At 42.3% G+C, this 26,839-nt stretch overlaps 1 pseudogene; it reads right to left on the bottom strand.

Moving 5' to 3' along the window:
* The window catches only part of LOC119509829, a 43,787-nt pseudogene that overhangs the window by 7,866 nt on the left and 9,082 nt on the right, over window positions 1-26,839 (bottom strand).

Genomic DNA, 26,839 nt, shown 5'->3' with positions numbered 1-26,839 from the left:
GCAAGTCAGGGAGAAAGTCTTTGCAACATATATGACAAAGGTCTGTTTTCCCTAATTATAAAGGAACTCCTACAAATCATTAAGTAAAAACCAAAAAACCACATTACAAATGAGTAGACATGAAGATAGTTCACAGAAAAGGGACTACAAGTAACTTTTTTTAAAATACAGTTTTATTGAGATATATTCACAAACCATACAATCCAAATAACTTTTTAAAAATCTTTTTATTTGGAGATTATTGTAGACTTACAGAAGAGTTGAAAAGATAGTACAGAGCTCTTGGATATCCTTCACCCAACTTTCACCAATGTTAGCACCTTATAGGACTTTAGCACAATAATCAAAATTAAGCAATGAGTCTAGATAAACTCCTGTTAACTAAAATAGAGGATTTGTTTGGATTTTACCAGTTTTCCCGTCCTTTTTGTTTCAGCACCCAATTCAGGATCCATCACAGCTCCTGATTTCATGTCTCCTTGGTCTCCTCCAATGGGTGATGGTTCCTCCATCTTTTCTTGTCTTTCCTGCCCTTCACTCCTTCAGAGAGTTCTGGTCAGGTGTTTTGTACAATGGCCCTCAGTTTGGGCTTGTCTTGTGTCTCCTCAAGGTAAATCAAGGTCGTGGCTTCCTGAAAAGGGCACCACAGAGGAGATGGGCCTTCTTGGTGCAGCAGATCGGGGGTGCACAATGCCGATGCCAATCTCGACCGCTTGGCGCGAAGTGCTGTCCACTGGGCTCCCCACTATAAACTTACTCTTTTTCTCTCGGAAAGTATTAAATACTTCGGGTGAGGCACTTTGGGACTATGCAAATACCCTATTTCTGCTTAAACTGTTGCCCATCATTTTAGTGGTCATCAGTGAATTTTGCCTTCAGCAATTATTACTATGGTGTTTTAATGGTGATTTTTCTATCTCCCTCATCCCTTCTACATTTACTGATTGGAAGGCTTCTGTAAGGAAGTGCGGTTGCCTCTCTCCATTTATTTATTTGGTTATTTATGTTAATATGACTCACAGATGTTTATTCTTTAGGTTCTATTCCAGTATTCTTTGTTTTGTTGCTCATGTTGTTCCCAAATACCTAACCCCTCTGGGTGCCAATATCCTCGTCTATAAAATGGAGATAATAAGGGTATCTGACTCAGAGACGCCTCATGGGAATCTGAGATAATGCAGACAAAGCCCTATGTAGCACAGTGCGGGAACATAGTAAGAACTTGATGAATAGCAGTGATTACTATTACTTAAAGGAGTGGTAGGAATGGGGTGGGTCCAGCAACGCGAACAGCATGACCAGGGCTCAGAGGCGTGGCCCAGCACCGTGCGTCAGTTCTCTTGTGTGACTGAAGCAGAGTCCACACAGGGGTGAGTGGCAGGAGGCAACACGGACCACACTGGAGGGTGTTCACGGCTCTGCAAGGGAGGCTGGCCTTAACAGCATGCCTTCCGGACTTCCAAGGCGTTGGCTTTTACCAGCCACTGCTGCTGTTGAGAAGCCTGAAGCTTTTTTCCTTCTCTCTCTGGAAGCCTGCAGGATCTTCTTTTTGACCTCACCGTTCTGAAAACTCACTGTGATGGATTTTGGTGTAGTACCTGATTTGTCCATGGTCCCAGGCTAGAAGGAGAGGCAGGGAGGAAGGGTCTACAGTTTGATAGCTCTCAGCCTTCCTTTGTGGGAAATTTTCTTAAATTATTTATCTGATGATTCCATTCCCTTTATTTTTTCACTTCTCTATTTTTGGGAAGTCAAATTATTTGTAAGTTGTGCTTCTTGGACTGGTCTTCTAATTTTTGAATCCTTTTTTCCTCCTATTTTTCATTTCTTTGTCTTTTTACTCTACTTTGAAGAGAATTTCTTCAACTTCATCTTCCAAATCCTCTATTGTACTTCTTGAATGTAATTTTTAAATTGAGGTATAATTTACATGAAAGAAAATGCACAGATTTTAAGCATACAGCTTGATAAATGTCAACAAAGGTATTCCTCCATGTAACCACCACCCAAAAAGATGTATAGATTTCCATCACGCAGCGAGTTCCCTCCTGCCCTTTTCCAGTCGATCCCCTGGCCCCTCCCCACCCCCCTCAAGGAATCCCTGTTCTGATTTCTACTAACCAAAATAAATCCCTGAAGGATGGAAGATGTGAAAATTAAAACAACAACAAAAAAATGAGAACATTCCAAGTGGGGAAAGGACTTCCTTAAACACAACACAGAAACCCTATAAATGAAATCATACAGTATGCACTTTTTTGTGTGTCTGGTATCTGCTTTGTTCATTCAACATGTCTGTGTGATTTTGCCATGTTGTTTATGAGCAGGCTGTTCACTTTTGTTGCAGAGTAGTAAACCCACTGAATCCATTCCCCACCGAAGGGGCACTTAGGTTGTTTGTAGCTTTGGGCTATTGTGAATAAAGCTGTCATAAATATCTTTATATAAGTCTTTTTGTGGGCATATGTTTTCATTTCTTCTGGGGAAATACCTAAGAGTGGAGTTGCTGGGTCATAGGGTAGATGTGCGTTTAACTTTATAAGATGCCGCCAAACTGTGTCCCCAAGCGCTCTACCATTTGGCACCTGGTCAGCAGTGTGTGAGAGAGTTAAGTTGCTTCACATCCTCATCAATACTTGGTATTATCAGTCTTTTAAATTTTAGTCATTCTAACATGTGAGAAGCGGAATCTCATGGTGGTTTTCATGTTCATTTCCCTAATGACTAATGATACTGAGCTTTCTTTTTTCTTCTAAGCTTATTGAACATTCATATATCCTTTTTCATTAAGTGCCTGTTCAAGTCACTTTTTTTTTTTAGTTGAGTTGTTGCTTTTTAATTAGCAAGTTGTAGAAATTCTTTTGTTTGGGATATAAGTACTTTTTCAGATGTATGTTTCATTTATATTTTCTCCCATGCCATGCCTTCTCATTCTCTTAAATGTATCTTTTGAAGGGCAGAAGTCTTAAACTTTGATGAAGCCCAATTTATCAAAATTTCATTTTATGCTTAGTGCTTTTTGTGTTTTAAGAGATCTTCGCCTCCTTGAAGGTAATGTAGATATTTGCATAGGAATTTCTACTAGAAGCTTTATAGTTTTAGCTTTTATATTCAAGTCTATCATCTATTTCAAGTTAATTTTTGTGAATGGTGTGAGGTAGGGGTCGAGGTTAACTTTATCATACAGATACGCAGTTGTCCCAGTCCCATTTGTGAAAAGACTGTCCTTTCCCTATTGAAATATCTTGGTGCTGTTGTTGAAAATCAATTGACTTTATATGTGTGAGCCTATTTTTGGATTCTCTGTTGTCTTTCATTGACCTATTTGCCTGACCTTACGCCAATAACACTGTCTCTATTACTGTATAGGAATTCTTGAGATCAGGTATAAGTCTTCTAAATTTGTTCTTCTTTTTAAAGATTGGTTTGGTTATCCTAGGTCTTTGCCTTTCCAGAAACACTTTATAATTAGCTGGTCAACAGAATTGAATCTATAGATCACTTCTGGGCAGGATGCACATATTAACAACGGGATATTCCAATCATGAACACTGAAAATATGTCCTTTTATATAGTCTTCATTTCTCTCTGAAAAGTTTGTATTTTTCAGTGTAAAGGGCTAGTACATTTCTTGTTAAATTTATTCATAAGTATTTTATAATTTTATTTATGCTATTGTAAGTAATCTTTTTCTGGATCTGGCATATTTTATTTTCTTGAGAATGGAAGAGCAAAAACAAGTATATTTTCATCATAAGACAGAACTTGACCATGTATGAGATAGCTTTTTTTGGTATTTAAATTTTTTTGTTTATTGGTTTCAGGTGTATTTTGATTTTTGTATATTGATCTCATATTCTTGCTTAAATTCACTTATTCTAGTATTTTTGGTAGATTCCTTATGATTTCTAGCAAAACAGACAGTTTTACTTCTTCCTTTCTGATATTTATGCCTTCTATTTCTTTTCCTTAATTCATTGTACTCCTAGGATTCTGTTGAGTTTTTTATTTCTGCATTCATGTTTCCGTGAGATTTTGTTTTCTGAATATTCCTTTTTCATCACTTCCTATTCTTGTTTCATGGATGCAAAATAGTTTGATGTGTTTTTTTTCTAGTTTAGTTTTCTTCTTTCCACATTGTCTCTGTTTCCTCCAAATTCTTCTTTTTGTCTGTCTCTTTCTTTTGGTTTCCTGAGGTGATGTTTTCTCAGATGTTTAATAATTCTTGGTTGTCTACTCATGATTAACAACTATGGACTAAAAAACATATTGGGAGCTCTATATGCATGTTGGAACTATATGACTTTGTGCTCCTCTGCAGCATAATCAGCTGGGCCATTTGTTGATGGAACTCCCGCGGTCAATAAATTTAGATACTTCTCTTACCTAGCGGACTCCCTAGGAAATAGTCTTCCAATGTCCTTTCTGGCCTGCCTAACTAGCCTTCTAGAAGTCCAATAGGAGAACAGAGCTGTGGGCATTTCTATCTAGTATTCATGTGCATTTGGTGTGGTGTACACACCTTCAACTGAGCCTGGTATCCCCCAGTCTAGAGATGCCCTTTTATCAAGATAGATTTGGGGGTCAGGCTGTCACCATCCATGTAGATTAGGAAGGGTATCTAGGAATCCAACTAATTAGCAAATAGCTTGCACCCATACCTCCTCATTGTGGCACATTCCCTTTCACCGTCAGTTCCTGAAGTCCCTGGTGCTGCTAGCTCTTGTGCCTTTCCAAGATTCTGCAGTGTAAACCAAGGTGGCTCTCAGCTTTCCTTACTCTTGGTGTAGGAATCCACTTTTTTGGGTCTCCTAAATCAGTTACCATCAGCTCATTTGCTCTCCAGTTTCCAAATGTTGTTGCTGTTTTCCTCCCTTGTTCTCCCTATCCTTATTGGTTTCCATTTCTGGTTGTTCATTTTTTTAGTCCTTTATTGCAATGTTAGCGGAATTTCTGGCAGAAATGAAGTGAGATGCATGTGTTCAATCCACCATTTCAACCCCGATGTCCTCCCGATATTTTTTCTTGTTTAATAAAGAAGTAAATAAAATCATGTCCTGATTCTTCTTCTGTTATTATGTGACAATTCTAGCACTATTTTAAAATATAAAAGTTGGAAACCCAAAGTGTAGAATAGTTATTCTCAACATTACCAAATTTCTCATGTTCTTGCCCCAAAATTCATTTTGCATTGTCATCATAGTGATTGCATAACATTTCTTGGAAACAACAAATTGTACTGAAAGTTCCTGTGTCTGTTTAGCAGTGTTGATACAGGGGACTGAAAAAAGTATTGGGCACTTGCTGTGTACCAGGCCTGAATCGGGCACTTGCTGTGTGCCAGGCTGGAGCCGCTACCAGTTAGTGAGGCTTCAGTCTGGCTGGGATCCTCCACCTGCACTCTGTATGGGCAGTGCTGGGACAGGAACAGCTCGGCCTCACAGGTTCCTGCCTCCAGGAAGTCCTGGCACAGAGCGGCCTGGTCATTTCCAGCCAGCCCTCCCGGGCCAGCTGGACCTGTGGCACAGGCCCCCAGCTGAGCCCTGCCCACCTGCCTCCTTCTGCTGCTTGGAGCTGAGAACAGAATTCTGGGGATGGGAAGCGTGGAGTCACAGACTAAACTGCACTTTAGTCTGGTGGCTTCCCTCTGTGATTATCTGGACGGCTATTAAAACCTCAATATTGACAGCAAATAAAGCTTTTTTCTGCTCTGAGTACAAATGATTCTCAGTAATTGATTGAAGTGTAGTCTCATCTGCTTAGGTGACTTTGTAGAGGTCAGAGAGTGGCAAGTGTCCCCACATTCTAGAGAAAGGAATGAGAATGAAACAGCAGCAGAGAGCAAAACCAGTTTGGCAAGCTGGCTCTGAACCCATCTCCCCGTCCTCTCCCCGCTCCTTGCCCCCCAGGCCACAGGACAGAGGGTGAGGAGGGAGGATGGGCTGGGCAAGGGCTGGGCAAGGGCTGCTGCCGAGTGGGCAGTGGGGGCTATGGGTGTCCCCAGCCCTGTCCACCTCCAGCTAAGGGAGGGGGCATTGACAGGACCACCCCTGGGGGAGTGGGTGTTTGCTGGAAGGGGAGACTGCCAACTCACCCCTCATTGCCTAAGGAATTGCAGCTTTTCCCAGAGGTGCTACTAGTGATGAACTCGGAAAAGCACCGGAGGTAGGGGTGGGTGTGGGTGGGGGGGTCTCTAACCTTCCAGTGTTTCCCAAGAGAGAAAGAGTCAGCATTTAGATATCTGCCAGGGTGGAGGGCATTCAACAAGCAAGTGAGAATAACAAGCTAAGTAAAAATACACTTTTGCTCCTTTCCCACTCCTCTCTTCTTCCTGCTCCAAGCCTGGAGGTCCCACAGGCAGCAGACAGCAGGCTGGGGAGGAGGAGGTGGAAGGAGGGAGGTGGGAGGTGGGGGAGATAGGAGACTGGGGCAGGGGGTGGGGCAGAAAAGATCACCCTCAACCCGTCTTCAGGTTCATAGTAGGAGAAGGGGAGCAGCTTTGAACTGTAAGTGAAATTGAGGTTCTGATTTAAATCCAACCATACTATTGATTACCTAAAACGAGGACTGGAAGCCCCTGAGAAGATGTGGGATCTGCTGGAAATGTCATCTGGGAGGAGGCAGAACCAGCAGAGGAGGTTTGCAAGGCCTGGGAGGGGTGGCTGGGGTGGGGGGTACAGCTGGTTCCTGATGACAGCAAGTCCAGACTGTTCAAGAAATGGGTTACACTTACGCTAAGATAGGAAAGTGCCAGAAAGTCCTCTAGCCTGTCCTACTTGCCCTTCAGAACTCAGGGCTTCTGCCCCTTCTTGGGAGATTTCCTGGACACCCCACAGCATGGCCCCATGTCTACCTCTGTCCCTGCATTTGCTCTACTGGGTTGGTTTTCTCTACATCCCAAGGACCTCAAGCATAAGGACCAGTTTCACCCGGCACTGAGCACAGAGCCTGGCACGTGGGAAACTCAGCAAATGTCTGTTGAGTTGATAATGAAAAGGAATAAGCATGGCAGGACTGCGTTCAGGACCGTCTATGGATAGATAAGTTCTACTGAAAGGACAATGACCTATCAGTCTCCACATTTTATCTGGAGAAAATAGTTACAACTGAATTTGTGAAAAGAATTGATCATTGAATGAGACCTCAGATTGCAAGCCAGCCCCAAGTATGCTTGTTTCTAAAGCAGGTTTTTTTTGTGTGTGTGGTTTCTCTCTCTCTCTCGGTCTCTCTTTCTCTCTCTCTCTCTCTCTTTCTCTCTCTCTTTCTCCTGAGTCATCAAAATAACCTTAATGGAAGAAGGACATTAGATAAGATTAGATAAGAGTATTTGTCCAATTTTTTATATTTGAAATGCAGAGTTATACATTGCTAAACAGCCCATTTTTAATTCTAAAACGAAGTCAGGATACATGTGGCAAATGATTTATCAGGAAATAGAGACAAAAATCAAGAATGGCCAAAAGCAGAGTAGCTACTGTGAAGATTAGGGAAACAAAGGGTTATTCAAATCCATTCCCAAATTCTATTTATTAAATGTTCTCATAAGTAATAAATAGTCCCAAATATCCCTTGAGTGAAAGGAGGATAATTCATCTCAGCTTTTTGGGTCTCTTTTCCTGTGTGTTGAGTCATTTCACACTCCTCCAAGAGGCCAAAGGACCGAGCTGGAATAGAGAAAAATCTGTGCAACACACCCTTTGGAAGAATGAAGTTGTTTGCCCAATCACACACCCAAACAAAGTCGCTGTGATCTCATGTGCTTCCCACTATAAGCCCTTGAGGTATAGGAGGCTTAGCAGATGTTCTCATGGCCTCGATTTAAATCTTACAGGTGAGGAAACTGAAGGTCAGAGATTCAGTGGTTTGCTTGAGTCTAAGTGTGTAGACAGTGATGCTGGCAGCCATTGGCCCTCCCAAGTCCAGGTTCCATGTTGATTTTTGCAACATCCAGCTGCCCATCCGAATATCCAGGGGCAGAAGGAAGGGGGCACTTACAAAGCAGATTCACAAATACCATGTCCGTGTGGAGATAAGGAACATGTAAAATCAGCAGATGTCTCGAGAGAGATTTCGGCACCAAGATGTTCCCTGCAGTGTTGTTTAGAAGAGTGTTAAGGGCCCAGCCCCCTTCCTCCTCCTCCGGGTCCTGTCAGAATCGCTCAGCCCCCCAAGCAGGACTCCCTGTTCCAAGCTGGCTTCGGGAACTCGCCTAGAGGTGAGGCTGGAGGAGGGGTCTTCCTTCGCACGCTGAACCTCCACTCTGGGGTCTGCACGCTCAGGTACAGTGTGGAGAAGGTGGAACACACTTCACGTCCCTCTCCCAAGAGATGCATGGATGAGCAGTGCAGGCTTGTTTACAACGGGGGCCGGGGTGGAGTAGCCTTGGCGAGAGGAAGTGATTGCCTGGTGCCCACCTGATCGTTAGTAAAAGTTGACCCAAGTTAGAGTTTAATCTGAGCAATTGGATTAGCCACTTCCCCTCCCTGTGGAGGAATTAGGGAAGGAGAGAGAGCTGTGGGAGCCCCTTCTTGTGTATGTGGAGACAGAAGCATGGGAAAGGCCCAGATCCTCTTCCTTACAAATAGTAAAATTTAGAAACAACCTATATGTCCAGCAGCAGGGAGTGGTTAGCTTATGGCACACACATAAAATGGAATCTTATTTAGTTATTTAATCAAATATTTTAAAAAAATTTATATTTACATACATATACACACACCTATATAATTATATAGGGAAATGATAAACATTAGTTTTAAAAAAGCTGATTATATACATAAATACCCTCACGTGCGTGCACACACACGCAAGCAAGACTAACGATGATATATTACTAATAATATATTTCTTCTTTCTTGTTTTCTGGGCCTTCTATAAGAAAAGAATACTACTGTTGTCTGAGTAAGGGTCTGGGCAGTGGGCCTTGAGCAGGGGGTGCTCCCTGAGAAGCCAGGGTTGGGGGGTCTGCCCACCTCGACCCTGGAAAGCAATCTGAAAGGCGCAATACTAGGAAAATGTCATAGCAGAAACCAGATAAATTTTCCAATGTGTCATCAACAGGGAGAGGCTAGCAAGAGACATGATCCAGGTGCAAACTCAAAGAACCAGAGGCAATCCAAAGGCATGCAGCACTCCCTTGAGCAGACAATTGCAAGGCTTTTTCCAGAGTGTCAGAGCCTCATGTCTGGAAAGGAAGGGAGTCATTCATGTGTCAACTGGATGGGAACAACCTTTACAATCAGCGACATATTGAAAAACAAAATCATGGTGGTAATAACGGTGCATTGGGCCTCCTTCTCTGCGCATGTCTGCAACCTCATTCTCTCTCTTGGCCTGATAGGTAGACTCATCTGCCTGCTGCCTTATAAAGGGCTCTATCCAATGGTCTTGGCAAAACTCTTTGGGAACCTCAAGGATTGGCAAAGTTGATAATGGCAGGAGCCATAGCCTCGATGGACCACAGCCTGGAGGAGTCCAGGAAGCCCAAGCTCAAGGCCACCAAGTGATGGTAAAGAACACAAGGGCAGCAGCAGTGGCTGCTGGGGAGAGGCCATGGGCCACCCAGGACCAAGGAAGACAGATGCTCTGGGAAGTCTAGCATTGTGCCACTGAGAGCTCAGAGTCAGCCTCTGTGGTTTTCCTCTGCCCCGTGGTGGCCCAAGGCTGATGAGGCCTAGGGACACAAGGGACTCGTCTATAACTCCTCTGGCCCTCCTTTGGACCCTTCGATCTTTGGCTAGGTCTTATCTTTCAGTCCTTCTGTGGCTACACTGCTGTTGTCAGGAGCCTCTGTAATGGTAATCAGAATTTTCCAGACCACTGAGACACATGTACCTTTCTTCTATATGGTTTCAAAGCTGTTTTCTCAAAGGCCTGGGATAAATGTGTGAGACAGTAGTCCCAACTTTGTATCTGGGGTCACCCTGTAGTGGCCCTTTCTCGCAGTGACACTGTTTTCTGCCTGACACTTGTTGGTTCCTCTTGTTGGTCAATGTGAAGACCAGAGCCACAGCTAGTTCCCTTTTGTTTCCTCTTCTGGATGATACAAGAGAAAATTGTCAACCAATCAATAATTTATCAAGCCTTTGCATCTCACATTCTTTACTTTCATTTCTTTGGTGAATGAGTTTGTCATCTGAATGCTGCTAAGACATCTTTTTCTTTAGGCCCCAGGCTCAGGGTTTAGCATCTCCAGATGCTGTAATGTGTTGTGTAATTTGGGTTGCCATGGTGCTGGAAATGGCCTGTAAATGCTGAAACCCTGCAGTTTCACTGGTGCCTCTCTAAGAATGGGGTTGATGTGACACTTGGATTAAGTGTAGATTTGGCTGCTCAATGACATCTGTGATGTGATTCGATGGTTTATTTCCTCCTCAGATCCTAATCTGATCACCTTCTTGACTCTGACTCTGTCAATTGATTGAGTACCAATCAATTGTTAAAGCAGCCAAATAACCCATTTGACAAAAGGATGCTGAATTCGAAGTTATTCCTGGCCTTGGTCATTCACTGCACTTACAAACTCTGCTGCTGCTGGGTGTTCAACCAAGAAGTTCCTCTGGATTTGGGACTGATGACCATAAATCTCCAACCATGTGTTGCCACCTGCTTAGCAATTTGCCTGGCAGTCCTCTACTCCCCCAGCAGCAGCCTCTTGACCCCTGCCAGCCATGCTCAGCACACTAACACCTAGGCTGGGGCATAGAGCCTATCTCTAGTCAAGGGGCTTTAAAAAAGCAACCTTGGGACAGGAGCTTTTCCACTCTGGCCCTGCACCCTTAAGCCAGCTGACAGCCATTTGTCATAGATGCATTGGGGGTTCCCAAATGCACCTGCTGCTCCTTTCTTTCGATGAGTGCTTGCACTTCTGCGAAGGAAGTGGGACTAGGTAGCCATGTTTGGGCCAGGTGATCTCAGCCCCCAGCCGAAAATGATTGAATAAGGAGACACACAACCCATGCTGAGCCAATCTGATTCTCTAGAGAATTTAGTGCAATGGCTCAACACCTGAGTTAGATGGCCCTGGTGCACGGTCAAGTGTTAGCAGCTGTTTTGGATCCTCTGCATTTATGTTCACTCTTGTATCACCCCTTGGGGGACCCTGGCTCATGCCCCTAAGCTCAGAGGTTGTGTCGGGTCCTTTAAGAATCTGCTTTGGGGTAGCTCTTCACGTATGGTCGCAAGGACTCACCCAACCCACTCACTCCACTTTGGCCTTCCTTTGTGGTACGCCACCTCCACACGCCATTCAGGGTGCCCATCCGAGCTCTGAGCAGCCCCCCAGATGGCCTAGTTGCTGGCCCTCTCTTTCAAAAGGCCCACGTCCAATAACCAGGACCTTGGAATGACTGGTATGAAGACTCAGAGGGAGGAGTGAGACTAAGAGAAGAAATGCATCCTGTAGGGGGTGGTTTCTACCCACCATGCTGGCTGGGTGGGCTCTCCCCCCAGCTCTCCATACTCATGACCCAGGGGCCACCTCCCCTGAAATGCCATCAGAGCTCTTGTGATCGAAAACAGAGCTGCCCAACATTCACGTCATGCACATGCCAGAACTGGAGGCCCTGAGAACAGGCTGTCCCCCAACATTTGCAGGGCCTGGGGCAGGAGTGCGAATGGAGGCCAACATGCCGTGGGTCAAATGTTTACAAGTTCTTAAGCCACTTAAGGATTACATACATGTTCTACCCTTTTACCTTGACAAGAATATCTTCATAATGAGAAAACAAAAAAAACCCTGTGTTTATAAAACCGTGGCTTTTATTTTCAGAAAGTTGGCAAAATATCAAAGACAACTGGTTTTAGTTATTATGGTGCACGTCAAGGTGCTTTGTAGATAGGCTGATGATGTTTGGATGAGTCATAAACTCATACATAGTTCATAAATTATTCTATATTCTTACCAGAATATTTATTTTTCTTTCCTGCATTTTAGTCAAGGCATGTTTATGTTGTTATTGGCAGATTTTTCACATCAGTTTTCTATTGACAGTAATGCTAAATTAGACAACTTTCCTTGAAACATTGTAGTTCCTAGCATTTTAAAAATTAATTTCTATTTGGAGAACCTTTGCTCTACTGAAACTGTAACAATTGGAATTGTCAGTAAAATTATTAGGAAAATACACGGATTTGGAAATAAACCATGGATTTCATGTATCAGAATCAAATATTGTAGTGGGGCTGCATGTGGCAAATTATCTTAATTGCAGAAAATACTGCAACTTATTTAATTTTACCATATAAATAGTATTGCAATTTTTACCATTTTTAAGGCAATATCTAGATCCGTAGAGGCACATAAATAACTGGCATTATGTGTCACACATATTATATCTAGACCTACTTTTGTACACATTGAAGAATATGAATTGTTTAATATTGCACAATGTTCCTCAGCAGCCATATGCAACTGTCGTGAAAACTGCACTAACTTGTGAGTCTTTCCCAATCCTGAATTAGAACTTGAAGAGAAGAAGAAAAAAAAAAGGCGCACCAGCACTCTGGGGAAATAATGTGTCTTCATGCCAGAATCTGTTGAATTTATGCCATTGGGAAAGATGTGACAAACTGATCGATCTTTCTTTCTCTTACCTACAAGTCCCCACTGGCCAAATTTTCCCTGCTCTCTGAAGCAGGTGTCTGTCTCCAACACAACCCACTATCTCCGGGGTGTTCATTCACAGTCTCTTTTATTTCCCGGACAGATGTCAGAGATTATGGATAAACGTTTCCCCGGGGCCGACAAGGGCTAGTCCTGGGAAAGGGTGTTGACAGCTATGGCTTGCACTGTCCCAGCACAGAGCACTGGATTCCAGGGGCCAAAGCACCCACGTCCTTTTCAGTAGGTGTGTGTGTTGGTAAGATGTCAGGCATTTGGAAGGGACCTCCAACACCCGGGAGGAAGGGTGGTACTGCCTGGGAGAGACCCCTTCCTTGGAGACATAAACACTGTCCTGTTTCCCACAAGGAGTGTGGAGGATACCTACAGGTTCCGGGCCCTGTGCTAACCCTTTCTCTCCTCCCTCTCTCCCTTCCCTTTCTCCTCCCTTCCTTCCTTAAAAGGAAATACATGCAAATAATAGCAAGTTCCAGCAGCTGCCCTTCAAGCCCACAAGGGCAGGAATGGAGAGGGGCACCTGACTGAGAGGAGAAGGCATGGCTGCAGGAGCAGAGCCTGGGGCTCCTAGGGCCTTGTTGGGAAGAGAAGCATCTTAGTTTCCCAGACTGCTGTGACAAACACCATGCAATAGGTTGGCTTAAACAACAGGAATTTATTGATTCACAGTTTCAGAGGCCAGAAGGCTTGCTTCCTTCCTTAGTGGGTTCTGGCTGGCTGGCAATCCGTGGGGTTCCTTGGCTTGGCTGTCACATGACGATGCATTTGGCGATGTCCTCTCCTTTCTCTTCCGGATCCCACTGACTTCCAGCTTTGGCTTTCATTCTATCAGGCCTCCAGCAACACAATTAAGAACCACCCTCTTCTGGTTCCGCCACTTCTTAACTAAACATAACATCTTCAAAATGTCCTGTTTACAATGGGTTCACACCTGCAGGAATGGAAAAATTTTAAGATTAAGAACATGTTTTTCTCTGGGGTACAGAGTTTAACCTGCTACAAGAGGCCTGGGGGTGTTTGAACTCTCGAGATTCTCCCATTGAAGTTCATCCCTGAGAGTGTTTTATTACCATTATCTGGTTGCCTAGACTTTTTTACTCTTCCCTTAGGTTGCTGGGATGGGGAAAGCAAAGGTTCATCCTTTAAAGACGAGGGTAGAGCACTCGACAAATTGAATTTTAAGACAACTTTCTGGGATGCGAACCCTTTCTCTGTGTCAAGCAGAAGACTAATGTCGGGACTGTTTAGAATGTTCCCTTCATCTCAAACTACACGGCTTTCTCTTGGCAGGAATCTAAGGGTGATACAGCCCCTGGAGGCCGCGGAATCTGTGGTCATGATCAGCTTAGATTCTTTATCTGCAAATGGATGATGATGTAGGGAATTGTAGGGATTACATGAGATGGCCTCAGAGAACGTTACTTTCCTCCCTCCATCTCCTGTGAATGAATCAAAATAAAACAAAACAAAAAACAGCCAAACCTATTTGGAAAGGCCATCCCTTCCACCCACAAATGCAAGAGCGGGCTTTGTGAGATCACAGCAATTCCCTGTAAAAATGCTTTCTCGCTGAGGGGAAGAGAAAGGATTATCCCCCTGGCCTCAGAAACACAAATCCTGTTTTCATCCGGGAATCCAGCAACCCCTCCTAGATTAATTCATTTTAGAACCCATTAAGTGGCTTTCCCAACTGTAGGTTTATAGTATTGGAGGGTCTTTGTTAGTTGATCCTGATTTCTCATACTTACGGATTTTGCATGTTTTTAAAAACAATCATTTCAAAAGCATTAACAGAAATTTATGCCTGGAAGGGAAGGCCATCTGGTCTTCTGACCCTCTCATTTTACAGCTGGGCCGCAGGAGACCTGGAGGGAAAAGCTGAGGGGGGCTCAGGGCCCGGCCCAGCCTCCCCCATCAGGGCAGACACCCCTACCAGGCGGGAGGCCTTTGACACGCGTTCTCCATTTAGTCTTCACGGCAACCCTACAAGGTGGGTGCGTTATTATTCCCCCTTTACAGTCGAGGCGACAGAGGCCACGTGGTGCAGTTGTCTCACACAGCGCGGGCTGGTGTGGGGTGGGCCGGCCAGCGCCCAGGCTCCCCAGCAGCACCCCCGAGGCCCCACCGCGGGCAGTGCAAGGAGGGAGGCCCGGGGAGCTCCCCTTCCCCACAGAGTGAGCGGGGCCAACAGCAGGAGTTTACTCCTGATTTTATCCTGACCAGAGATGTCGTGATTACATTCTGAAATGAAATAACTGTCTCTATAAGTACACTAAATTCATCAACAAAGAGAATGTTTGTGGGATGGGAATCGTGGATTTCTGAGCAGAAATTCAGAATATTCCCTGAAGGCCTAGTGGCCTAGTTAGGAGGGTTCCCCTGGCATGACACCTCCTGCTCTGCAGATGTGGACCCCACAGCTGTGCCTCTGATTTGCTTTCCAAGCAACTGACGTGTCATCAACAAATGTTCCCAAATTCCAGTAGCTTTATTTCGATTTTGCCTAGGCTATGAATGAGGGGTACAGTCTGGTAGCAGCCCTGGTCTTAGGGCAAGGAGCTGGCTTACTATTACTGAAAAATGAACCAGATGCTTCCTCATGCTTTGGGGATTTATCTTTGTCAGAATTCAGAAAATAAACTTCCAGTCAACCACAGTCCCTCATACTTTCTAACTTTCTTCCCCCCATCCACTGGCTGCTTGCTGCTTAAAATCTGACTGGTCAGTGCTGATGTTTACTCAGTGAAAGTGAGTAAGAAAACAATTTTCAGGAATTGTGTTTAGTGTTTAGGAATATGAAATTATGTCCCATGTAGGGATAATGTTCTATGTCACATTCTGGAAGTTTTCTAACACTTAATCGGAAACTAGATGTAGAGTAGTTTATTAAGGTTTTGATACAGCAGCTCTTAAAATATAAAAGCACCTTCTATTTTTCCTTTACTAATTTTCAACTTCTGGCCACTTGCTTTTCAAATTAAAAGAAAATTCTAAAGCCCCTTCCACAAAGTGCCAACCAAAGCAGCATTTTGGAATGGGGATTTTGATTAATGTTGCTAAACAATCTAGAAATTCATTGCTGTCAGCAAAACTTTTTTCTATGTGAAATAATACACTGAAACAAAATTTTAGATATTAGCACTCAAAGTCCACTGTCATTGCTATTTTTATCTATTGGGCATAACTAATCAGGCACATATTTCACAAAATGATGATAAAGTACAATGCTTTACAATGTTTTAAGGGACATTATGGAGAAATGGTGAGTCAATCCCCAACACTGGAAGTCTGAAAGTATTATGCAAATGTAAGTTCTTAGTTTATTATCCACCAAGCTGATTACCTAGTACAGATTCTTCTTGACCTCAAAATCTGCAGAGCAGCAGAAGGCTGCATCTACAGCCTGCTGTGTCTGGTAAGGAATGGGGACAGTTTCCTCCAGGGATAATTTGAAATGCTGCTCTTAGACAAACCGGTCTCGTAGTTCTCATAGAAGCATCTTTACCTTTTCATCGGCCCTTCTCTGATTACTCTGCTGGGATTTCTCTCTGTCACACCCAACAAAAAGCCTACCCCAGGCTTTTTTTTTTAGAATCTACAATAATATTTTAATAGTCTTTCATCAACAGTGTAATAGTGAGGGTTTTCTAGGGAAAAAAAGCCAACAGGAGATATCTGTGAATATGAGATTTTATAAAAGTGTCTCACACAACTGGCTGGCTGAAGGAGAAATGAAAGTTCTCTCTCTTCTCCCTTAAATGTCTTCAACTGGTTGGATTAAATCCAACTGACTGGATTCTCTCATTGCGGAAGACATTCCCTTAGTTGATCCTAGATATCATCAGCCACAGATTCAATTGATTGATGATTTAATAAACCAACCTTCTGTGTATTAACCAGCCATGAAATGTCCTTACAGTAACGGTTAGGCCAGTGATTGCTTGAAGGACAGCTGGGCACCATCACCTGACCAAGTTGACACATGAATGCAACCATCACAAACAGTAACAAATGTACCACACCAATGCTAGGGATCAACAACGGGGATGGGGGATAAGTGGTATGGGAGGATTTGGGTTTTCTCCTTTGTGTTTTTTTCTTTTCTGGAGTAATGAAAATGCTCTAAAACCGATCATGGGGTTGCAGGCACAACCATATGACAATACTGTGGGCCAGTGACTGCACACTTTGGATGGTTTGTATGGCGTGTGAACACATCTCAACAAAACTGTAAAAAGAAATTAACTTTCTATTTGGAGATAATCATAAATTCACATCCAGTTTTAAGAAATAATACAGAGTGATCCCATGCTCTCTCTTTTTTTTTAATTAAATTCAGTTTTATTGGAATACATTCACACACCATACAATCATCCATGGTATACAATCAATTGTCCACAGCACGAGCACACAGTCATGCACCCATCACCACAATCCATTTCTGAACATTTTACCCACACCAGAAAGAATCAGAATAAGAATAAAAAATAGAAGTAAAAAAGTACACCCAAACCATCTCCCCCTCATCCCACCCTATTTTTCATCTAGTTTTTGTCCCCATTTTTCTACTCATCTATCCATACACTAGATAAAGGGAGTGTGATCCACAAGGTTTTCACAATCACACTGTCACCCCTTGTAATCTACATTATTACACAATCGTTTTAGGAGTCCAGACTACTGGGTTGGAGTTTGATAGTTTCAGGTATTTACTTCTAGGTATTCCAATACATTAAAACCTAATAGGTGTTATCTATATAGTGCATAAGAATGTCCACCAGAGTGACCTCTTGACTCCATTTGAAATCTCTCAACCACTGAAACTATTTTGTCTCATTTTGCATCCCCCTTTTGATCAAGAAGATATTCTCAATCCCACAATGCTGGGTCTAGGTTCATCCCCAGGAGTCATATCCTGCATTGCCAGGGAGATTTCCACCCCTGGGAGTCGGGTCCCATGTAGGGGGGAGGGCAGTGAGATCACCTGCAGAGGTGGCTCAGTTAGAGAGAGAGAGAGAGAGAGAGAGGGCCACATCTGAGCAACAAAGGTACACAGGGGGAGACTCTTAGGCACAATTACATGCAAGTTTAGCCTCTCCTTTGCAGTAACGAGCTTCATAAGGGCAAGTCCCACGATAGAGGGCTTGGCAAATCAAACTGCAAGTCCCAATGTTTGTGACAACATCAACACCAGTCCAGGTGAGGAAGTCCAACACTTCTGCACCTTCCCCCAGCTCCTCGGGGTGGGGGTTGGGGGAGGCTGTAAATATATTTTTTATTTTCTGCCCAGATTACTTTGGGATGTGTCACTATTTCACTTTAACCTATACTAACCTATCGTATTTCACTTCCTATTCAAAGTTCCATGTAATTGTGGTGTTTGAACAAACCAACTGTAAAATTATACTTTTTAAAAAATAGAGATTCTGCACCAAATAGACATCTCTTCCCTTGGTCTCACATGGAAGTTAAAGTTTTAAAACACAGTCAGTTTCGACCTTTACCCTTTGGCCTGGTTTGCCCTAGTCTTAACCAGATCTGCTTCATTCATATCACTAATTGATGTCCGGGCCCTCTTTCAGCTTTTCTTTTTTAACAGTTACTGTATGCGCTAATACTGACATTCGTATCTGCCAAGCTCTAGCTCTGAGTTTCAGGTGTCTCAGAGATACCCATTGTTCCAGAGACCAATCAGGTTATACACTAATGGATCAGCATCTCAAAGTTTAGAGGTAGGCATTACAATTCAGGAATAGAGTTGACTGCTGTATATCCCAGGCTTTTTAATTTTAATTTTTTCCAATCAGATACTACTGAAATATTTATGGATAAAATGATACGATGTCTAGTGTTTATTTCAAAATAATATTGAAAGGGGAAACCATATATTTGATAAGGGTTTAATAACTCAACAACAAACAGACAAATAACCCAATTAAAAGTTGTGCAAAGGATTTGAATAAATGCTTCTCCAAAGAAGATGAACAAATGGCCAATAAGTACATGAAAATCTCAATATCCTTGGCCACTAGGGAAACACAAATCAAAACCACGAGTTACCACCTCACACCCACTAGAATGGCTATTATTGGGGAAAAAACAAAACAAAACAGAAAATAGGCCAATCAAGATGGCAAAGAGAGAAGCTTCAGGGCTCTGTCCTGTGACAGAAGCTTTGAATAACCAGAAAGAAGTGGCAGAAATATATTTCTCAAAGCTTTAGAAAACAGTTAAAGGCCTGCAGTAAAAGGGTGAATGCTGAATCAAGAAAAAGGCTTCTTAAAAGGGATAGGATATTGTGTTCCCCTAGCTGACCCCTTCTCAATGCTTCACCAGCTTGGTGCAGAGCCAGTTCACGCTCCCAGCATGGATCCCTGGTTCTGGTTCCAGAAGGACGAATGTAATCCTTGTGCACATACTGGGAGCAAGTATTTCTGGTCCAATCTATCTGGTGGTGGTGTGAGGGACTCACTATCCTTGAATTTGCCCTGTACGTAGAAGGCAGCTCACAGAGCTCTCCTACAGAATGCTGTGGGAGAGGAGTCAAGCAGCTGATTGGGGCAAGGAATTGCTGGCTGTAGGACACAGAGTGCAGTGCCCAGACCACGTGGAAACTGTTTCCTAGGGAAGGGGGGTTATTAGTATCCATGCACATCCCAAGACAAGAAGCATGCATAGAAAGGACCAGGGAGGCCCTTATGTTTGGCCTGGAGCTGTTCTCTAAACTCATTGTATGGATAAGCTCTGAAGAAGAGCACTCCCACAGGTCAATCTGCAAAGACTGGGGAGGTGTTTTCTTTTCTTCCTTCTTGTTTTATTTGTTAGCTCTTGGCATTCAAGGAAAGCTCTAGCATAACACTAGCTGAATACAAGCTTAAGGAACAGACACCTCAGAGCCTAAATTCTGACAATAATACATTAAAATATCGAGATGTCCAGGTTTCAATAAAACATTGAAACCATGCAAAGAAACAGGAAGCGATGACCCAAGCAAAGGAGACAATTAAAGCATCAGTGAGGAGGATCAGACCTAGGACATTTCAGACAATGATTTTTAAAAAATGGTCCTAAATATGCTCAAGGAGCTAAAGGAAATCAGAAAAATGATAGATGAACACAAAGAGAATATCAATAGAGAGATGGAAATTATGAAGAGGAACCAAACAGATCTGAAGACCATAGTAATACTAGTTTAAAAATCCTGAGAGGAGTTCAACAGCAGATTGGAACTGGCAGAAGAAAGAATCTGAGAACTTGAAAATAAGACAATTGAAATCATCCAGTCTGAGGAGTAGAAAGAAGAAAGAATGAAGAAAAGTGAACAGAGCCTAAGGAACCTGTGGGACACCACCAAGCATACCAGTGTAACATTGTGGGAATCCCAGAAGGAGAAGGAAAGGGGCAGAGAGAATATTCAATGAAATAATGGCTGAAAACTCCTCAAATTTAACGAAATATATGAATATACACATTCAAGATGGTCAGTGAACTCCAAACAGGATAAACCTGAATAGACCCACACTCTGCATGTTCTAATAAAACCATTAAATGACAAAGACACAGAAAAAATTCTGAGAGCCACAAGAGACAAGACATTTGTCACATACAAGTGAACCCTGATACGATTAAGTGCTGATTTCTCATTGGAAACCATGGAGGCAAGAAGGCAGTGAGAAGACATATTTAAAGTGCTGAAAGCAAAAAAATTGCCAACCAAGAATTCTATATTCAGCAAAACTGTCTTTCAAAATAGAGGGCAGGATTAAGACATTCCCAGATAAACAAAAGCTGAGGGACTTCATTACCATTAGACCGACACTACAAGAAATGCCAAGTGGAGCTCTGCTGGTGGAGAGGAAAGACTTCAATTGATTGAAGCCATATGAAGAAATAAAGGTCTCTAGTAAAGATAATGACACTGATAAATACAAATACCAGTACTGTTGTATTTTTGGTTTGCAACTCTACTTTTTACTTCCTAAGGATCTAAAAGGCAAATGCACAGAGTGTAATGATAAATCAGTAGTTTTGGATTCATAACGCATAAATATGTAATTTGTGACAAGAACTACATAAAGTTGGGGGGATGGAAGGGTACAGGAATATCATGTGCTTGCTATTGAAGTTAAGTTGGTACCAAAGCAAATGAGATTGTTATAGATTTAGGATGCTAAATTTAAGCCCCATGGTAACTACAAAGAAAATACCAGAGAATATGCAAACTCATAGAGACAGAAAACAGAGTACAGGTTACCTGGGGTGGGTACAGGGGCAAAGTAAAAAGTAAACTAATGCAAAATGAGTGTAAGTTTTCTGTTTGGGTTGAAGGGAATGTTCTAGTAATGGATGGTGGTGAGGGTACTGCAACATTGTGAACATAATGAATCCCACTGAACGTACGCTTGGGAGGGGTTGGGATGGGAAGATTTATCATGTTGTACATGTTTCCACAATTAAAAGGAAATAAAGAAAAAGAAACTAGAGAGGGTGGGGCAAGATGGTGGACTGGTGAGCTGTATGTTTTAGTTACTCCTCCAGGAAAGTAGGTAGAAAGCCAGGAACTGCGTGGACTGGACACCACAGAGCAATCTGACTTTGGGCATACTTCATACAACACTCATGAAAACGTGGAACTGCTGAGATCAGCGAAATCTGTAAGTTTTTGCGGCCAGGGGACCCGCGCCCCTCCCTGCCAGGCTCAGTCCTGTGGGAGGAAGGGCTGTCAGCCCCGGGAAGGAGAAGGGAGAACTGCAGTGGCAGCCCTTATCGGAAACTCATTCTACTGATCCAAACTCCAACCAGAGATAGACTGAGACCAGACACCAGAGAATCTGAGAGCAGCCAGCCCAGCAGAGAGGAGACAGGCATAGAAAAAAAAAAAACAACACGAAAAACTCCAAAATAAAAGCGGAGGATTTTTGGAGTTCTGGTGAACACAGAAAGGGGAAGGGCGGAGCTCAGGCCCTGAGGCGCATATGCAAATCCTGAAGAAAAGCTGATCTCTCTGCCCTGTGGACCTTTCCTTAATGGCCCTGGTTGCTTTGTCTCTTAGCATTTCAATAACCCATTAGATCTCTGAGGAGGGCCCTTTTTTTTTTTTTTTTTAATCCTTTTTTCTTTTTCTAAAACAATTACTCTAAGAAGCCCAATACAGAAAGCTTCAAAGACTTGCAATTTGGGCACGTCAAGTCAAAAGCATAACTAAGAGAGCTCTGAGACAAAAGGCAATAATCCAGTGGCTGAGAAAATTCACTAAACACCACAACTTCCCAAGAAAAGGGAGGTGTCTGCTCACAGCCACCATCCTGGTGGACAGGAAACACTCCTGCCCATCACCAGCCCCATAGCCCAGAGCTGCCCCAGACAACCCAGTGTGACGGAAGTGCTTCAAATAACAGGCACACACCACAAAACTGGGCGTGGACATTAGCCTTCCCTGCAACCTCAGCTGATTGTCCCAGAGTTGGGAAGGTGGAGCAGTGTGAATTAACAAAGCCCCATTCAGCCATCATTTCAGCAGACTGGGAGCCTCCCTACACAGCCCAGCAGCCCAGAACTGCCCTGGGGGGATGGCACTCACCTGTGACATAGCACAGTCATCCCTCAACAGAGGACCCGGGGTGCACAGCCTGGAAGAGGGGCCCACTTGCAAGTCTCAGGAGCCATACGCCAATACCAAGGACTTGTGGGTCAGTGGCAGAGACAAACTGTGGCAGGACTGAACTGAAGGATTAGATTATTGCAGCAGCTTTAAAACTCTAGGATCACCAGGGAGATTTGATTGTTAGGGCCACCCTCCCTCCCTGACTGCCCAGAAACACGCCCCATATACAGGGCAGGCAACACCAACTACACACGCAAGCTTGGTACACCAATTGGACCCCACAAGACTCACTCCCCCACTCACCAAAAAGGCTAAGCAGGGGAGAACTGGCTTGTGGAGAACAGGTGGCTCGTGGACGCCACCTGCTGGTTAGTTAGAGAAAGTGTACTCCACGAAGCTGTAGATCTGATAAATTAGAGATAAGGACTTCAATAGGTCTACAAATCCTAAAAGAACCCTATCAAGTTCAGCAAATGCCACAAGGCCAAAAACAACAGAAAATTATAAAGCATATGAAAAAACCAGACGATACGGATAACCCAAGCCCAAGCACCCAAATCAAAAGACCAGAAGAGACACAGCACCTAGAGCAGCTACTCAAAGAACTAAAGATGAACAATGAGACCATAGTACGGGAAACAAAGGAAATCAAGAAGACTCTAGAAGAGCATAAGGAAAACATTGCAAGACTAAATAAAAAAATGGATGATCTTATGGAAATTAAAGAAACTGTTGACCAAATTAAAAAGATTCTGGACACTCATAGTACAAGACTAGAGGAAGTTGAACAACGAATCAGTGACCTGGAAGATGACAGAATGGAAAATGAAAGCATAAAAGAAAGAATGGGGAAAAAAATTGAAAAAATCGAAATGGACCTCAGGGATATGATAGATAATATGAAACGTCCAAATATAAGACTCATTGGTGTCCCAGAAGGGGAAGAAAAGGGTAAAGGTCTAGGAAGAGTATTCAAAGAAATTGTTGGGGAAAACTTCCCAAATCTTCTAAACAACATAAATACACAAATCATAAATGCTCAGCGAACTCCAAATAGAATAAACCCAAATAAACCCACTCCGAGACATATACTGATCACACTGTCAAACACAGAAGAGAAGGAGCAAGTTCTGAAAGCAGCAAGAGAAAAGCAATTCACCACATACAAAGGAAACAGCATAAGACTAAGTAGTGACTACTCAGCAGCCACCATGGAGGCAAGAAGGCAGTGGCACGATATATTTAAAATTCTGAGTGAGAAAAATTTCCAGCCAAGAATACTTTATCCAGCAAAGCTCTCCTTCAAATTTGAGGGAGAGCTTAAATTTTTCACGGACAAACAAATGCTGAGAGAATTTGCTAACAAGAGACCTGCCCTACTGGAGATACTAAAGGGAGCCCTACAGACAGAGAAACAAAGAAAGGACAGAGAGACTTGGAGAAAGGTTCAGTACTAAAGAGATTCGGTATGGGTACAATAAAGGATATTAATAGAGAGAGGGAAAAATATGACAAACATAAACCAAAGGATAAGATGGCTGATTCACGAAATGCCTTCATGGTTATAACGTTGAATGTAAATGGATTAAACTCCCCAATTAAAAGATATAGATTCGCAGAATGGATCAAAAAAAATGAACCATCAATATGTTGCATACAAGAGACTCATCTTAGACACAGGGACACAAAGAAACTGAAAGTGAAAGGATGGAAAAAAATATTTCATGCAAGCTACAGCCAAAAGAAAGCAGGTGTAGCAATATTAATCTCAGATAAAACAGACTTCAAATGCAGGGATGTTTTGAGAGAGAAGGCCACTACATACTAATAAAAGGGGCAATTCAGCAAGAAGAAATAACAATCGTAAATGTCTATACACCCAATCAAGGTGCCACAAAATACATGAGAGAAACACTGGCAAAACTAAAGGAAGCCATTGAGGTTTCCACAATAATTGTGGGAGACTTCAACACATCACTCTCTCCTATAGATAGATCAACCAGACAGAGGACCAATAAGGAAATTGAAAACCTAAACAATCTGATAAATGAATTAGATTTAACAGACATATACAGGACATTACATCCCAAATCACCAGGATACACATACTTTTCTAGTGCTCACGGAACTTTCTCCAGAATAGATCATATGCTGGGTCATAAAACAAGCCTGAATAAATTTAAAAAGATTGAAATTATTCAAAGCACATTCTCTGACCACAATGGAATACAATTAGAAGTCAATAACCATCAGAGACTTAGAAAATTCACAAATACCTGGAGGTTAAACAACACACTCCTAAACAATCAGTGGGTTAAAGAAGAAATAGCAAGAGAAATTGCTAAATAATAGAGACGAATGAAAATGAGAACACAACATACCAAAACCTATGGGATGCAGCAAAAGCAGTGCTAAGGGGGAAATTTATAGCACTAAATGCATATATTAAAAAGGAAGAAAGAGCCAAAATCAAAGAACTAATGGATCAACTGAAGAAGCTAGAAAATGAACAGCAAACCAATCCTAAACCAAGTAGAAGAAAAGAAATAACAAGGATTAAAGCAGAAATAAATGACATAGAGAACAAAAAAACAATAGAGAGGATAAATATCACCAAAAGTTGGTTCTTTGAGAAGATCAACAAGATTGACAAGCCCCTAGCTAGACTGACAAAATCAAAACGAGAGAAGACCCATATAAACAAAATAATGAATGAAAAAGGTGACATAACTGCAGATCCTGAAGAAATTAAAAAAATTATAAGAGGATATTATGAACAACTGTATGGCAACAAACTGGATAATGTAGAAGAAATGGACAATTTCCTGGAAACATATGAACAACCTAGACTGACCAGAGAAGAAATAGAAGACCTCAACCAACCCACCACAAGCAAAGAGATCCAATCAGTCATCAAAAATCTTCCCACAAATAAATGCCCAGGGCCAGATGGCTTCACAGGGGAATTCTACCAAACATTCCAGAAAGAACTGACACCAATCTTACTCAAACTCTTTCAAAACATTGAAGAAAATGGAACACTACCTAACTCATTTTATGAAGCTAACATCAATCTAATACCAAAACCAGGCAAAGATGCTACAATAAAGGAAAACTACCGGCCAATCTCCCTAATGAATATAGATGCAAAAATCCTCAACAAAATACTTGCAAATCGAATCCAAAGACACATTAAAAAAATCATACACCATGACCAAGTGGGGTTCATTCCAGGCATGCAAGGATGGTTCAACATAAGAAAATCAATCAATGTATTACAACACATTAAAAAGTCAAAAAGGAAAAATCAATTGATCATCTCAATAGATGCTGAAAAAGCATTTGACAAAATCCAACATCCCTTTTTGATAAAAACACTTCAAAAGGTAGGAATTGAAGGAAACTTCCTCAACATGATAAAGAGCATATATGAAAAACCCACAGCCAGCATAGTACTCAATCGTGAGAGACTGAAAGCCTTCCCTCTAAGATCAGGAACAAGACAAGGATGCCCGCTGTCACCACTGTTATTCAACATTGTGCTGGAAGTGCTTGCCAGGGCAATCCGGCAAGACAAAGAAATAAAAGGCATCCAAATTGGAAAAGAAGAAGTAAAACTGTCATTGTTTGCAGACGATATGATCTTATATCTAGAAAACCCTGAGAAATCGACGATACAGCTACTAGAGCTAATAAACAAATTTAGCAAAGTAGCGGGATACAAGATTAATGCACATAAGTCAGTAATGTTTCTATATGCTAGAAATGAACAAACTGAAGAGACACTCAAGAAAAAGATACCATTTTCAATAGCAACTAAAAAAATCAAGTACCTAGGAATAAACTTAACCAAAGATGTAAAAGACCTATACAAAGAAAACTACATAACTCTACTAAAAGAAATAGAAGGGGACCTTAAAAGATGGAAAAATATTCCATGTTCATGGATAGGAAGGCTAAATGTCATTAAGATGTCAATTCTACCCAAACTCGTCTACAGATTCAATGCAATCCCAATCAAAATTCCAACAACCTACTTTGCAGACTTGGAAAAGCTAGTTATCAAATTTATTTGGAAAGGGAAGATGCCTCGAATTGCTAAAGACACTCTAAAACAGAAAAACAAAGTGGGAGGACTTACACTCCCTGACTTTGAAGCTTATTATAAAGCCACAGTTGCCAAAACAGCATGATACTGGCACAAAGATAGACATATAGATCAATGGAATCGAATTGAGAATTCAGAGGTAGACCCTCAGATCTATGGCCGACTGATCTTTGATAAGGCTCCCAAAGTCACTGAACTGAGTCATGATGGTCTTTTCAACAAATGGGGCTGGGAGAGTTGGATATCCATATCCGAAAGAATGAAAGAGGACCCCTACCTCACCCCCTACACAAAAATTAACTCAAAATGGACCAAAGATCTCAATATAAAAGAAAGTACCATAAAACTCCTAGAAGATAACGTAGGAAAACATCTTCAAGACCTTGTATTAGGCGGCCACTTCCTAGACTTTACACCCAAAGCACAAGCAACAAAAGAGAAAATAGATAAATGGGAACTCCTCAAGCTTAGAAGTTTCTGCACCTCAAAGGAATTTCTCAAAAAGGTA

Source organism: Choloepus didactylus, chromosome 15, assembly GCF_015220235.1.
Source record: "Choloepus didactylus isolate mChoDid1 chromosome 15, mChoDid1.pri, whole genome shotgun sequence".
In the NCBI taxonomy this organism is placed as follows: domain Eukaryota; kingdom Metazoa; phylum Chordata; class Mammalia; order Pilosa; family Megalonychidae; genus Choloepus; species Choloepus didactylus.
The sequence above is the reverse complement of the archived record's forward strand: the minus strand, read 5'-3'. Positions and strand labels throughout refer to the sequence as shown.